The sequence below is a fragment of the Doryrhamphus excisus genome, chromosome 7 (assembly GCF_030265055.1).
Source record: "Doryrhamphus excisus isolate RoL2022-K1 chromosome 7, RoL_Dexc_1.0, whole genome shotgun sequence".
Taxonomy (NCBI): Eukaryota; Metazoa; Chordata; class Actinopteri; order Syngnathiformes; family Syngnathidae; genus Doryrhamphus; species Doryrhamphus excisus.
In genome coordinates this window covers 13,151,395-13,161,446 of record NC_080472.1, presented here as the reverse complement: position 1 = coordinate 13,161,446, position 10,052 = coordinate 13,151,395, and the positions used below count along the sequence as shown (strand labels likewise).

The window sequence follows — 10,052 nt, the reverse complement described above, 5'->3', positions numbered from 1 at the left end:
TTTCAGTTGTCCTGGCAGCTTACGGCCATACTACCCTGAAAACGCCCGATCTCGTCAGATCTCGGAAGCTAAGCAGCGGCGGGCCTGGTTAGTACTTGGATGGGAGACCGCCTGGGAATTCCAGGTGCTGTAAGCTTTTTATGGTTTCTGCTCTTGCCTGACAGCAGAGGGCGCTGTTTGACACTTTTTGCTGGAGTCTAGTTTGGCCTGTGTCGCCTTCAAATAGGATCTTTTCAGTTGCCCTGGCAGCTTACGGCCATACTACCCTGAAAACGCCCGATCTCGTCCGATCTCGGAAGCTAAGCAGGGGCGGGCCTGGTTAGTACTTGGATGGGAGTCCGCCTGGGAATACCAGGTGCTGTAAGCTTTTTATAGTTTATGCTCTTGCCTGACAGCAGAGGGCGCTGTTTGACACTTTTTGCTGGAGTCTAGTTTGGCCTGCGTCGCCTTCAAATAAGATCTTTTCAGTTGTCCTGGCAGCTTACGGCCATACTACCCTGAAAACGCCCGATCTCGTCAGATCTCGGAAGCTAAGCAGCGGCGGGCCTGGTTAGTACTTGGATGGGAGACCGCCTGGGAATACCAGGTGCTGTAAGCTTTTTATGGTTTCTGCTCTTGCCTGACAGCAGAGGGCGCTGTTTGACACTTTTTGCTGGAGTCTAATTTGGCCTGCGTCGCCTTCAAATAGGATCTTTTTAGTAGCCCTGGCAGCATACGGCCATACTACCTTGAAAACGCCCGATCTCGTCCGATCTCGGAAGCTAAGCAGGGGCGGGCCTGCTTAGTACTTGGATGGGAGTCCGCCTGGGAATACCAGGTGCTGTAAGCTTTTTATAGTTTATGCTCTTGCCTGACAGCAGAGGGCGCTGTTTGACACTTTTTGCTGGAGTCTAGTTTGGCCTGCGTCGCCTTCAAATAAGATCTTTTCAGTTGTCCTGGCAGCTTACGGCCATACTACCCTGAAAACGCCCGATCTCGTCAGATCTCGGAAGCTAAGCAGCGGCGGGCCTGGTTAGTACTTGGATGGGAGACCGCCTGGGAATACCAGGTGCTGTAAGCTTTTTATGGTTTCTGCTCTTGCCTGACAGCAGAGGGCGCTGTTTGACACTTTTTGCTGGAGTCTAATTTGGCCTGCGTCGCCTTCAAATAGGATCTTTTTAGTAGCCCTGGCAGCATACGGCCATACTACCTTGAAAACGCCCGATCTCGTCCGATCTCGGAAGCTAAGCAGGGGCGGGCCTGGTTAGTACTTGGATGGGAGGCCGCCTGGAAAAACCAGGTGCTGTAAGCTTTTTATGGTTTCTGCTCTTGCCTGACAGCAGAGGGCGCTGTTTGACACTTTTTGCTGGAGTCTACTTTGGCCTGCGTCGCCTTCAAATAGGATCTCTTCAGTTGCCCTGGCAGCTTACGGCCATACTACCCTGAAAACGCCCGATCTCGTCCGATCTCGGAAGCTAAGCAGGGGTGGGCCTGGTTAGTACTTGGATGGGAGACCGCCTGGGAATACCAGGTGCTGTAAGTTTTTTATAGTTTCTGCTCTTGCCTGACAGCAGAGGGCGCTGTTTGACACTTTTTGCTGGATCTAGTTTGGCCTGCGTCGCCTTCAAATAAGATCTTTTCAGTTGTCCTGGCACCTTACGGCCATACTACCCTGAAAACGCCCGATCTCGTCCGATCTCGGAAGCTAAGCAGGGGCGGGCGTGGTTAGTACTTGGATGGGAGACCGCCTGGGAATACCAGGTGCTGTAAGCTTTTTATGGTTTCTGCTCTTGCCTGACAGCAGAGGGCGCTGTTTGACACTTTTTGCTGGAGTCTAGTTTGGCCTGCGTCGCCTTCAAATAGGATCTTTTCAGTTGCCCTGGCAGCTTACGGCCATACTACCCTGAAAACGCCCGATCTCGTCGGACCTCGGAAGCTAAGCAGGGGCGGGCCTGGTTATTACTTGGATGGGAGACCGCCTGGGAATACCAGGTGCTGCAAGCTTTTTATGGTTTCTGCTCTTGCCTGACAGCAGAGGGCGCTGTTTGACACTTTTTGCTGGAGTCTATTTTGGCCTGCGTCGCCTTCAAATAGGATCTTTTCAGTTGAACTGGCAGCTTTCGGCCATACTACCCTGAAAACGCCCGATCTCGGAAGCTAAGCAGGGGCGGACCTGGTTAGTACTTGGATGGGAGACCGCCTGGGAATACCAGGTGCTGTAAGCTTTTTATGGTTTCTGCTCTTGCCTGACAGCAGAGGGCGCTGTTTGACACTTTTTGCTGGAGTCTAGTTTGGCCTGCGTCGCCTTCAAATAGGATCTTTTCAGTTGCCCTGGCAGCTTACGGCCATACTACCCTGAAAACGCCCGATCTCGTCGGACCTCGGAAGCTAAGCAGGGGCGGGCCTGGTTAGTACTTGGATGGGAGACCGCCTGGGAATACCAGGTGCTGCAAGCTTTTTATGGCTTCTGCTCTTGCCTGACAGCAGAGGGCGCTGTTTGACACTTTTTGCTGGAGTCTATTTTGGCCTGCGTCGCCTTCAAATAGGATCTTTTCAGTTGACCTGGCAGCTTTCGGCCATACTACCCTGAAAACGCCCGATCTCGGAAGCTAAGCAGGGGCGGGCCTGGTTAGTACTTGGATGGGAGACCGCCTGGGAATACCAGGTGCTGTAAGCTTTTTATGGTTTCTGCTCTTGCCTGACAGCAGAGGGCGCTGTTTGACGCTTTTTGCTGGAGTCTAGTTTGGCCTGCGTCGCCTTCAAATAGGATCTTTTCAGTTGCCCTGGCAGCTTACGGCCATACTACCCTGAAAACGCCCGATCTCGTCCGATCTCGGAAGCTAAGCAGGGGCGGGCCTGGTTAGTACTTGGATGGGAGTCCGCCTGGGAATACCAGGTGCTGTAAGCTTTTTATAGTTTATGCTCTTGCCTGACAGCAGAGGGCGCTGTTTGACACTTTTTGCTGGAGTCTAGTTTGGCCTGCGTCGCCTTCAAATAAGATCTTTTCAGTTGTCCTGGCAGCTTACGGCCATACTACCCTGAAAACGCCCGATCTCGTCAGATCTCGGAAGCTAAGCAGCGGCGGGCCTGGTTAGTACTTGGATGGGAGACCGCCTGGGAATACCAGGTGCTGTAAGCTTTTTATGGTTTCTGCTCTTGCCTGACAGCAGAGGGCGCTGTTTGACACTTTTTGCTGGAGTCTAATTTGGCCTGCGTCGCCTTCAAATAGGATCTTTTTAGTAGCCCTGGCAGCATACCGCCATACTACCTTGAAAACGCCCGATCTCGTCCGATCTCGGAAGCTAAGCAGGGGCGGGCCTGGTTAGTACTTGGATGGGAGACCGCCTGGAAAAACCAGGTGCTGTAAGCTTTTTATGGTTTCTGCTCTTGCCTGACAGCAGAGGGCGCTGTTTGACACTTTTTGCTGGAGTCTACTTTGGCCTGCGTCGCCTTCAAATAGGATCTCTTCAGTTGCCCTGGCAGCTTACGGCCATACTACCCTGAAAACGCCCGATCTCGTCCGATCTCGGAGGCTAAGCAGGGGCGGGCCTGGTTAGTACTTGGATGGGAGACCGCCTGGGAATACCAGGTGCTGTAAGCTTTTTATGGTTTCTGCTCTTGCCTGACAGCAGAGGGCGCTGTTTGACACTTTTTGCTGGAGTCTAGTTTGGCCTGCGTCGCCTTCAAATAAGATCTTTTCAGTTGTCCTGGCAGCTTACGGCCATACTACCCTGAAAACGCCCGATCTCGGAAGCTAAGCAGGTGCGGGCCTGTTTAATACTTGGATGGGAGACCGCCTGGGAATTCCAGGTGCTGTAAGCTTTTTATGGTTTCTGCTCTTGCCTGACAGCAGAGGGCGCTGTTTGACACTTTTTGCTGGAGTCTAGTTTGGCCTGTGTCGCCTTCAAATAGGATCTTTTCAGTTGCCCTGGCAGCTTACGGCCATACTACCCTGAAAACGCCCGATCTCGTCCGATCTCGGAAGCTAAGCAGGGGCGGGCCTGGTTAGTACTTGGATGGGAGTCCGCCTGGGAATACCAGGTGCTGTAAGCTTTTTATAGTTTATGCTCTTGCCTGACAGCAGAGGGCGCTGTTTGACACTTTTTGCTGGAGTCTAGTTTGGCCTGCGTCGCCTTCAAATAAGATCTTTTCAGTTGTCCTGGCAGCTTACGGCCATACTACCCTGAAAACGCCCGATCTCGTCAGATCTCGGAAGCTAAGCAGCGGCGGGCCTGGTTAGTACTTGGATGGGGGACCGCCTGGGAATACCAGGTGCTGTCAGCTTTTTATGGTTTCTGCTCTTGCCTGACAGCAGAGGGCGCTGTTTGACACTTTTTGCTGGAGTCTAATTTGGCCTGCGTCGCCTTCAAATAGGATCTTTTTAGTAGCCCTGGCAGCATACGGCCATACTACCTTGAAAACGCCCGATCTCGTCCGATCTCGGAAGCTAAGCAGGGGCGGGCCTGGTTAGTACTTGGATGGGAGGCCGCCTGGAAAAACCAGGTGCTGTAAGCTTTTTATGGTTTCTGCTCTTGCCTGACAGCAGAGGGCGCTGTTTGACACTTTTTGCTGGAGTCTACTTTGGCCTGCGTCGCCTTCAAATAGGATCTCTTCAGTTGCCCTGGCAGCTTACGGCCATACTACCCTGAAAACGCCCGATCTCGTCCGATCTCGGATGCTAAGCAGGGGCGGGCCTGGTTAGTACTTGGATGGGAGACCGCCTGGGAATACCAGGTGCTGTAAGCTTTTTATGGTTTCTGCTCTTGCCTGACAGCAGAGGGCGCTGTTTGACACTTTTTGCTGGAGTCTAGTTTGGCCTGCGTCGCCTTCAAATAAGATCTTTTCAGTTGTCCTGGCAGCTTACGGCCATACTACCCTGAAAACGCCCGATCTCGGAAGCTAAGCAGGTGCGGGCCTGTTTAATACTTGGATGGGAGACCGCCTGGGAATTCCAGGTGCTGTAAGCTTTTTATGGTTTCTGCTCTTGCCTGACAGCAGAGGGCGCTGTTTGACACTTTTTGCTGGAGTCTAGTTTGGCCTGTGTGGCCTTCAAATAGGATCTTTTCAGTTGCCCTGGCAGCTTACGGCCATACTACCCTGAAAACGCCCGATCTCGTCCGATCTCGGAAGCTAAGCAGGGGCGGGCCTGGTTAGTACTTGGATGGGAGACCGCCTGGGAATACCAGGTGCTGTAAGCTTTTTATGGTTTCTGCTCTTGCCTGACAGCAGAGGGCGCTGTTTGACACTTTTTGCTGGAGTCTAGTTTGGCCTGCGTCACCTTCAAATAGGATCTTTTCAGTTGACCTGGCAGCTTATGGCCATACTCCCCTCACAACGCCCGATCTCGTCCGACCTCGGAAGCTAAGCAGGGGCGGGCCTGTTTAATACTTGGATGGGAGACCGCCTGGGAATTCCAGGTGCTGTAAGCTTTTTATGGTTTCTGCTCTTGCCTGACAGCAGAGGGCGCTGTTTGACACTTTTTGCTGGAGTCTAGTTTGGCCTGTGTCGCCTTCAAATAGGATCTTTTCAGTTGCCCTGGCAGCTTACGGCCATACTACCCTGAAAACGCCCGATCTCGTCCGATCTCGGAAGCTAAGCAGGGGTGGGCCTGGTTAGTACTTGGATGGGAGACCGCCTGGGAATACCAGGTGCTGTAAGCTTTTTATAGTTTCTGCTCTTGCCTGACAGCAGAGGGCGCTGTTTGACACTTTTTGCTGGATCTAGTTTGGCCTGCGTCGCCTTCAAATAAGATCTTTTCAGTTGTCCTGGCAGCTTACGGCCATACTACCCTGAAAACGCCCGATCTCGTCCGATCTCGGAAGCTAAGCAGGGGCGGGCGTGGTTAGTACTTGGATGGGAGACCGCCTGGGAATACCTGGTGCTGTAAGCTTTTTATGGTTTCTGCTCTTGCCTGACAGCAGAGGGCGCTGTTTGACACTTTTGCTGGAGTCTAGTTTGGCCTGCGTCGCCTTCAAATAGGATCTTTTCAGTTGCCCTGGCAGCTTACGGCCATACTACCCTGAAAACGCCCGATCTCGTCGGACCTCGGAAGCTAAGCAGGGGCGGGCCTGGTTATTACTTGGATGGGAGACCGCCTGGGAATACCAGGTGCTGCAAGCTTTTTATGGTTTCTGCTCTTGCCTGACAGCAGAGGGCGCTGTTTGACACTTTTTGCTGGAGTCTATTTTGACCTGCGTCGCCTTCAAATAGGATCTTTTCAGTTGACCTGGCAGCTTTCGGCCATACTACCCTGAAAACGCCCGATCTCGGAAGCTAAGCAGGGGCGGGCCTGTTTAATACTTGGATGGGAGACCGCCTGGGAATTCCAGGTGCTGTAAGCTTTTTATGGTTTCTGCTCTTGCCTGACAGCAGAGGGCGCTGTTTGACACTTTTTGCTGGAGTCTAGTTTGGCCTGTGTGGCCTTCAAATAGGATCTTTTCAGTTGCCCTGGCAGCTTACGGCCATACTACCCTGAAAACGCCCGATCTCGTCCGATCTCGGAAGCTAAGCAGGGGCGGGCCTGGTTAGTACTTGGATGGGAGACCGCCTGGGAATACCAGGTGCTGTAAGCTTTTTATGGTTTCTGCTCTTGCCTGACAGCAGAGGGCGCTGTTTGACACTTTTTGCTGGAGTCTAGTTTGGCCTGCGTCACCTTCAAATAGGATCTTTTCAGTTGACCTGGCAGCTTATGGCCATACTCCCCTCACAACGCCCGATCTCGTCCGACCTCGGAAGCTAAGCAGGGGCGGGCCTGTTTAATACTTGGATGGGAGACCGCCTGGGAATTCCAGGTGCTGTAAGCTTTTTATGGTTTCTGCTCTTGCCTGACAGCAGAGGGCGCTGTTTGACACTTTTTGCTGGAGTCTAGTTTGGCCTGTGTCGCCTTCAAATAGGATCTTTTCAGTTGCCCTGGCAGCTTACGGCCATACTACCCTGAAAACGCCCGATCTCGTCCGATCTCGGAAGCTAAGCAGGGGTGGGCCTGGTTAGTACTTGGATGGGAGACCGCCTGGGAATACCAGGTGCTGTAAGCTTTTTATAGTTTCTGCTCTTGCCTGACAACAGAGGGCGCTGTTTGACACTTTTTGCTGGATCTAGTTTGGCCTGCGTCGCCTTCAAATAAGATCTTTTCAGCTGTCCTGGCAGCTTACGGCCATACTACCCTGAAAACGCCCGATCTCGTCCGATCTCGGAAGCTAAGCAGGGGCGGGCGTGGTTAGTACTTGGATGGGAGACCGCCTGGGAATACCTGGTGCTGTAAGCTTTTTATGGTTTCTGCTCTTGCCTGACAGCAGAGGGCGCTGTTTGACACTTTTTGCTGGAGTCTAGTTTGGCCTGCGTCGCCTTCAAATAGGATCTTTTCAGTTGCCCTGGCAGCTTACGGCCATACTACCCTGAAAACGCCCGATCTCGTCGGACCTCGGAAGCTAAGCAGGGGCGGGCCTGGTTATTACTTGGATGGGAGACCGCCTGGGAATACCAGGTGCTGCAAGCTTTTTATGGTTTCTGCTCTTGCCTGACAGCAGAGGGCGCTGTTTGACACTTTTTGCTGGAGTCTATTTTGACCTGCGTCGCCTTCAAATAGGATCTTTTCAGTTGACCTGGCAGCTTTCGGCCATACTACCCTGAAAACGCCCGATCTCGGAAGCTAAGCAGGGGCGGGCCTGGTTAGTACTTGGATGGGAGACCGCCTGGGAATACCAGGTGCTGTAAGCTTTTTATGGTTTCTGCTCTTGCCTGACAGCAGAGGGCGCTGTTTGACACTTTTTGCTGGAGTCTAGTTTGGCCTGCGTCGCCTTCAAATAGGATCTTTTCAGTTGCCCTGGCAGCTTACGGCCATACTACCCTGAAAACGCCCGATCTCGTCGGACCTCGGAAGCTAAGCAGGGGCGGGCCTGGTTAGTACTTGGATGGGAGACCGCCTGGGAATACCAGGTGCTGCAAGCTTTTTATGGCTTCTGCTCTTGCCTGACAGCAGAGGGCGCTGTTTGACACTTTTTGCTGGAGTCTATTTTGGCCTGCGTCGCCTTCAAATAGGATCTTTTCAGTTGACCTGGCAGCTTTCGGCCATACTACCCTGAAAACGCCCGATCTCGGAAGCTAAGCAGGGGCGGGCCTGGTTAGTACTTGGATGGGAGACCGCCTGGGAATACCAGGTGCTGTAAGCTTTTTATGGTTTCTGCTCTTGCCTGACAGCAGAGGGCGCTGTTTGACACTTTTTGCTGGAGTCTAGTTTGGCCTGCGTCGCCTTCAAATAGGATCTTTTCAGTTGCCCTGGCAGCTTACGGCCATACTACCCTGAAAACGCCCGATCTCGTCCGATCTCGGAAGCTAAGCAGGGGCGGGCCTGGTTAGTACTTGGATGGGAGTCCGCCTGGGAATACCAGGTGCTGTAAGCTTTTTATAGTTTATGCTCTTGCCTGACAGCAGAGGGCGCTGTTTGACACTTTTTGCTGGAGTCTAGTTTGGCCTGCGTCGCCTTCAAATAAGATCTTTTCAGTTGTCCTGGCAGCTTACGGCCATACTACCCTGAAAACGCCCGATCTCGTCAGATCTCGGAAGCTAAGCAGCGGCGGGCCTGGTTAGTACTTGGATGGGAGACCGCCTGGGAATTCCAGGTGCTGTAAGCTTTTTATGGTTTCTGCTCTTGCCTGACAGCAGAGGGCGCTGTTTGACACTTTTTGCTGGAGTCTAGTTTGGCCTGTGTCGCCTTCAAATAGGATCTTTTCAGTTGCCCTGGCAGCTTACGGCCATACTACCCTGAAAACGCCCGATCTCGTCCGATCTCGGAAGCTAAGCAGGGGCGGGCCTGGTTAGTACTTGGATGGGAGTCCGCCTGGGAATACCAGGTGCTGTAAGCTTTTTATAGTTTATGCTCTTGCCTGACAGCAGAGGGCGCTGTTTGACACTTTTTGCTGGAGTCTAGTTTGGCCTGCGTCGCCTTCAAATAAGATCTTTTCAGTTGTCCTGGCAGCTTACGGCCATACTACCCTGAAAACGCCCGATCTCGTCAGATCTCGGAAGCTAAGCAGCGGCGGGCCTGGTTAGTACTTGGATGGGAGACCGCCTGGGAATACCAGGTGCTGTAAGCTTTTTATGGTTTCTGCTCTTGCCTGACAGCAGAGGGCGCTGTTTGACACTTTTTGCTGGAGTCTAATTTGGCCTGCGTCGCCTTCAAATAGGATCTTTTTAGTAGCCCTGGCAGCATACGGCCATACTACCTTGAAAACGCCCGATCTCGTCCGATCTCGGAAGCTAAGCAGGGGCGGGCCTGGTTAGTACTTGGATGGGAGGCCGCCTGGAAAAACCAGGTGCTGTAAGCTTTTTATGGTTTCTGCTCTTGCCTGACAGCAGAGGGCGCTGTTTGACACTTTTTGCTGGAGTCTACTTTGGCCTGCGTCGCCTTCAAATAGGATCTCTTCAGTTGCCCTGGCAGCTTACGGCCATACTACCCTGAAAACGCCCGATCTCGTCCGATCTCGGATGCTAAGCAGGGGCGGGCCTGGTTAGTACTTGGATGGGAGACCGCCTGGGAATACCAGGTGCTGTAAGCTTTTTATGGTTTCTGCTCTTGCCTGACAGCAGAGGGTGCTGTTTGACACTTTTTGCTGGAGTCTAGTTTGGCCTGCGTCGCCTTCAAATAAGATCTTTTCAGTTGTCCTGGCAGCTTACGGCCATACTACCCTGAAAACGCCCGATCTCGGAAGCTAAGCAGGTGCGGGCCTGTTTAATACTTGGATGGGAGACCGCCTGGGAATTCCAGGTGCTGTAAGCTTTTTATGGTTACTGCTCTTGCCTGACAGCAGAGGGCGCTGTTTGACACTTTTTGCTGGAGTCTAGTTTGGCCTGTGTGGCCTTCAAATAGGATCTTTTCAGTTGCCCTGGCAGCTTACGGCCATACTACCCTGAAAACGCCCGATCTCGTCCGATCTCGGAAGCTAAGCAGGGGCGGGCCTGGTTAGTACTTGGATGGGAGACCGCCTGGGAATACCAGGTGCTGTAAGCTTTTTATGGTTTCTGCTCTTGCCTGACAGCAGAGGGCGCTGTTTGACACTTTTTGCTGGAGTCTAGTT

The 10,052-nt window shown here is 52.7% G+C and overlaps 34 non-coding genes and 10 pseudogenes across 34 annotated transcripts; all 44 read left to right on the top strand.

Moving 5' to 3' along the window:
• Positions 1-17: 17 nt before the first annotated feature.
• On the top strand, positions 18-136 carry LOC131134021 (5S ribosomal RNA). Its single transcript, XR_009131292.1, has one exon. It is a non-coding gene; the product is annotated as a 5S ribosomal RNA (ribosomal RNA).
• A 112-nt stretch (positions 137-248) lies between these two features.
• LOC131133740 (5S ribosomal RNA) lies at positions 249-367 on the top strand. Its single transcript, XR_009131018.1, has one exon. It is a non-coding gene; the product is annotated as a 5S ribosomal RNA (ribosomal RNA).
• A 112-nt stretch (positions 368-479) lies between these two features.
• LOC131133977 (5S ribosomal RNA) lies at positions 480-598 on the top strand. Its single transcript, XR_009131250.1, has one exon. It is a non-coding gene; the product is annotated as a 5S ribosomal RNA (ribosomal RNA).
• A 112-nt stretch (positions 599-710) lies between these two features.
• LOC131133133 (5S ribosomal RNA) lies at positions 711-829 on the top strand. Its single transcript, XR_009130714.1, has one exon. It is a non-coding gene; the product is annotated as a 5S ribosomal RNA (ribosomal RNA).
• Positions 830-941: 112 nt separating this feature from the next.
• On the top strand, positions 942-1,060 carry LOC131133976 (5S ribosomal RNA). The gene has a single exon (XR_009131249.1). It is a non-coding gene; the product is annotated as a 5S ribosomal RNA (ribosomal RNA).
• Positions 1,061-1,172: 112 nt separating this feature from the next.
• LOC131133164 (5S ribosomal RNA) lies at positions 1,173-1,291 on the top strand. The gene has a single exon (XR_009130745.1). It is a non-coding gene; the product is annotated as a 5S ribosomal RNA (ribosomal RNA).
• Positions 1,292-1,403: 112 nt separating this feature from the next.
• On the top strand, positions 1,404-1,522 carry LOC131133665 (5S ribosomal RNA). The gene has a single exon (XR_009130946.1). It is a non-coding gene; the product is annotated as a 5S ribosomal RNA (ribosomal RNA).
• Positions 1,523-1,633: 111 nt separating this feature from the next.
• Positions 1,634-1,752, top strand: LOC131133018 (5S ribosomal RNA). The gene has a single exon (XR_009130603.1). It is a non-coding gene; the product is annotated as a 5S ribosomal RNA (ribosomal RNA).
• Positions 1,753-1,864: 112 nt separating this feature from the next.
• On the top strand, positions 1,865-1,983 carry LOC131133197 (5S ribosomal RNA). The gene has a single exon (XR_009130777.1). It is a non-coding gene; the product is annotated as a 5S ribosomal RNA (ribosomal RNA).
• A 112-nt stretch (positions 1,984-2,095) lies between these two features.
• On the top strand, positions 2,096-2,204 carry LOC131133444 (5S ribosomal RNA; annotated as a pseudogene).
• A 112-nt stretch (positions 2,205-2,316) lies between these two features.
• LOC131132961 (5S ribosomal RNA) lies at positions 2,317-2,435 on the top strand. Its single transcript, XR_009130543.1, has one exon. It is a non-coding gene; the product is annotated as a 5S ribosomal RNA (ribosomal RNA).
• Positions 2,436-2,547: 112 nt separating this feature from the next.
• On the top strand, positions 2,548-2,656 carry LOC131133395 (5S ribosomal RNA; annotated as a pseudogene).
• Positions 2,657-2,768: 112 nt separating this feature from the next.
• LOC131133738 (5S ribosomal RNA) lies at positions 2,769-2,887 on the top strand. The gene has a single exon (XR_009131016.1). It is a non-coding gene; the product is annotated as a 5S ribosomal RNA (ribosomal RNA).
• Positions 2,888-2,999: 112 nt separating this feature from the next.
• On the top strand, positions 3,000-3,118 carry LOC131133975 (5S ribosomal RNA). The gene has a single exon (XR_009131248.1). It is a non-coding gene; the product is annotated as a 5S ribosomal RNA (ribosomal RNA).
• Positions 3,119-3,230: 112 nt separating this feature from the next.
• LOC131133257 (5S ribosomal RNA) lies at positions 3,231-3,349 on the top strand. The gene has a single exon (XR_009130834.1). It is a non-coding gene; the product is annotated as a 5S ribosomal RNA (ribosomal RNA).
• A 112-nt stretch (positions 3,350-3,461) lies between these two features.
• LOC131133841 (5S ribosomal RNA) lies at positions 3,462-3,580 on the top strand. The gene has a single exon (XR_009131118.1). It is a non-coding gene; the product is annotated as a 5S ribosomal RNA (ribosomal RNA).
• A 112-nt stretch (positions 3,581-3,692) lies between these two features.
• Positions 3,693-3,801, top strand: LOC131133582 (5S ribosomal RNA; annotated as a pseudogene).
• Positions 3,802-3,913: 112 nt separating this feature from the next.
• On the top strand, positions 3,914-4,032 carry LOC131133737 (5S ribosomal RNA). The gene has a single exon (XR_009131015.1). It is a non-coding gene; the product is annotated as a 5S ribosomal RNA (ribosomal RNA).
• Positions 4,033-4,144: 112 nt separating this feature from the next.
• Positions 4,145-4,263, top strand: LOC131133011 (5S ribosomal RNA). Its single transcript, XR_009130596.1, has one exon. It is a non-coding gene; the product is annotated as a 5S ribosomal RNA (ribosomal RNA).
• Positions 4,264-4,375: 112 nt separating this feature from the next.
• Positions 4,376-4,494, top strand: LOC131133163 (5S ribosomal RNA). The gene has a single exon (XR_009130744.1). It is a non-coding gene; the product is annotated as a 5S ribosomal RNA (ribosomal RNA).
• Positions 4,495-4,606: 112 nt separating this feature from the next.
• Positions 4,607-4,725, top strand: LOC131133812 (5S ribosomal RNA). Its single transcript, XR_009131088.1, has one exon. It is a non-coding gene; the product is annotated as a 5S ribosomal RNA (ribosomal RNA).
• Positions 4,726-4,837: 112 nt separating this feature from the next.
• LOC131133581 (5S ribosomal RNA) lies at positions 4,838-4,946 on the top strand (annotated as a pseudogene).
• Positions 4,947-5,058: 112 nt separating this feature from the next.
• Positions 5,059-5,177, top strand: LOC131133983 (5S ribosomal RNA). The gene has a single exon (XR_009131255.1). It is a non-coding gene; the product is annotated as a 5S ribosomal RNA (ribosomal RNA).
• Positions 5,178-5,289: 112 nt separating this feature from the next.
• On the top strand, positions 5,290-5,408 carry LOC131133338 (5S ribosomal RNA; annotated as a pseudogene).
• A 112-nt stretch (positions 5,409-5,520) lies between these two features.
• Positions 5,521-5,639, top strand: LOC131133647 (5S ribosomal RNA). The gene has a single exon (XR_009130928.1). It is a non-coding gene; the product is annotated as a 5S ribosomal RNA (ribosomal RNA).
• Positions 5,640-5,750: 111 nt separating this feature from the next.
• LOC131134009 (5S ribosomal RNA) lies at positions 5,751-5,869 on the top strand. The gene has a single exon (XR_009131280.1). It is a non-coding gene; the product is annotated as a 5S ribosomal RNA (ribosomal RNA).
• Positions 5,870-5,980: 111 nt separating this feature from the next.
• On the top strand, positions 5,981-6,099 carry LOC131133196 (5S ribosomal RNA). The gene has a single exon (XR_009130776.1). It is a non-coding gene; the product is annotated as a 5S ribosomal RNA (ribosomal RNA).
• A 112-nt stretch (positions 6,100-6,211) lies between these two features.
• Positions 6,212-6,320, top strand: LOC131133513 (5S ribosomal RNA; annotated as a pseudogene).
• A 112-nt stretch (positions 6,321-6,432) lies between these two features.
• LOC131133971 (5S ribosomal RNA) lies at positions 6,433-6,551 on the top strand. The gene has a single exon (XR_009131244.1). It is a non-coding gene; the product is annotated as a 5S ribosomal RNA (ribosomal RNA).
• Positions 6,552-6,663: 112 nt separating this feature from the next.
• On the top strand, positions 6,664-6,782 carry LOC131133337 (5S ribosomal RNA; annotated as a pseudogene).
• A 112-nt stretch (positions 6,783-6,894) lies between these two features.
• Positions 6,895-7,013, top strand: LOC131133636 (5S ribosomal RNA). Its single transcript, XR_009130917.1, has one exon. It is a non-coding gene; the product is annotated as a 5S ribosomal RNA (ribosomal RNA).
• A 111-nt stretch (positions 7,014-7,124) lies between these two features.
• On the top strand, positions 7,125-7,243 carry LOC131134008 (5S ribosomal RNA). Its single transcript, XR_009131279.1, has one exon. It is a non-coding gene; the product is annotated as a 5S ribosomal RNA (ribosomal RNA).
• A 112-nt stretch (positions 7,244-7,355) lies between these two features.
• LOC131133195 (5S ribosomal RNA) lies at positions 7,356-7,474 on the top strand. The gene has a single exon (XR_009130775.1). It is a non-coding gene; the product is annotated as a 5S ribosomal RNA (ribosomal RNA).
• Positions 7,475-7,586: 112 nt separating this feature from the next.
• LOC131133394 (5S ribosomal RNA) lies at positions 7,587-7,695 on the top strand (annotated as a pseudogene).
• Positions 7,696-7,807: 112 nt separating this feature from the next.
• LOC131132960 (5S ribosomal RNA) lies at positions 7,808-7,926 on the top strand. Its single transcript, XR_009130542.1, has one exon. It is a non-coding gene; the product is annotated as a 5S ribosomal RNA (ribosomal RNA).
• A 112-nt stretch (positions 7,927-8,038) lies between these two features.
• On the top strand, positions 8,039-8,147 carry LOC131133393 (5S ribosomal RNA; annotated as a pseudogene).
• Positions 8,148-8,259: 112 nt separating this feature from the next.
• On the top strand, positions 8,260-8,378 carry LOC131133736 (5S ribosomal RNA). Its single transcript, XR_009131014.1, has one exon. It is a non-coding gene; the product is annotated as a 5S ribosomal RNA (ribosomal RNA).
• A 112-nt stretch (positions 8,379-8,490) lies between these two features.
• LOC131134020 (5S ribosomal RNA) lies at positions 8,491-8,609 on the top strand. Its single transcript, XR_009131291.1, has one exon. It is a non-coding gene; the product is annotated as a 5S ribosomal RNA (ribosomal RNA).
• Positions 8,610-8,721: 112 nt separating this feature from the next.
• LOC131133735 (5S ribosomal RNA) lies at positions 8,722-8,840 on the top strand. Its single transcript, XR_009131013.1, has one exon. It is a non-coding gene; the product is annotated as a 5S ribosomal RNA (ribosomal RNA).
• Positions 8,841-8,952: 112 nt separating this feature from the next.
• Positions 8,953-9,071, top strand: LOC131133974 (5S ribosomal RNA). Its single transcript, XR_009131247.1, has one exon. It is a non-coding gene; the product is annotated as a 5S ribosomal RNA (ribosomal RNA).
• Positions 9,072-9,183: 112 nt separating this feature from the next.
• On the top strand, positions 9,184-9,302 carry LOC131133162 (5S ribosomal RNA). Its single transcript, XR_009130743.1, has one exon. It is a non-coding gene; the product is annotated as a 5S ribosomal RNA (ribosomal RNA).
• Positions 9,303-9,414: 112 nt separating this feature from the next.
• Positions 9,415-9,533, top strand: LOC131133811 (5S ribosomal RNA). The gene has a single exon (XR_009131087.1). It is a non-coding gene; the product is annotated as a 5S ribosomal RNA (ribosomal RNA).
• A 112-nt stretch (positions 9,534-9,645) lies between these two features.
• Positions 9,646-9,754, top strand: LOC131133580 (5S ribosomal RNA; annotated as a pseudogene).
• Positions 9,755-9,866: 112 nt separating this feature from the next.
• On the top strand, positions 9,867-9,985 carry LOC131133960 (5S ribosomal RNA). The gene has a single exon (XR_009131233.1). It is a non-coding gene; the product is annotated as a 5S ribosomal RNA (ribosomal RNA).
• Positions 9,986-10,052: the final 67 nt, after the last annotated feature.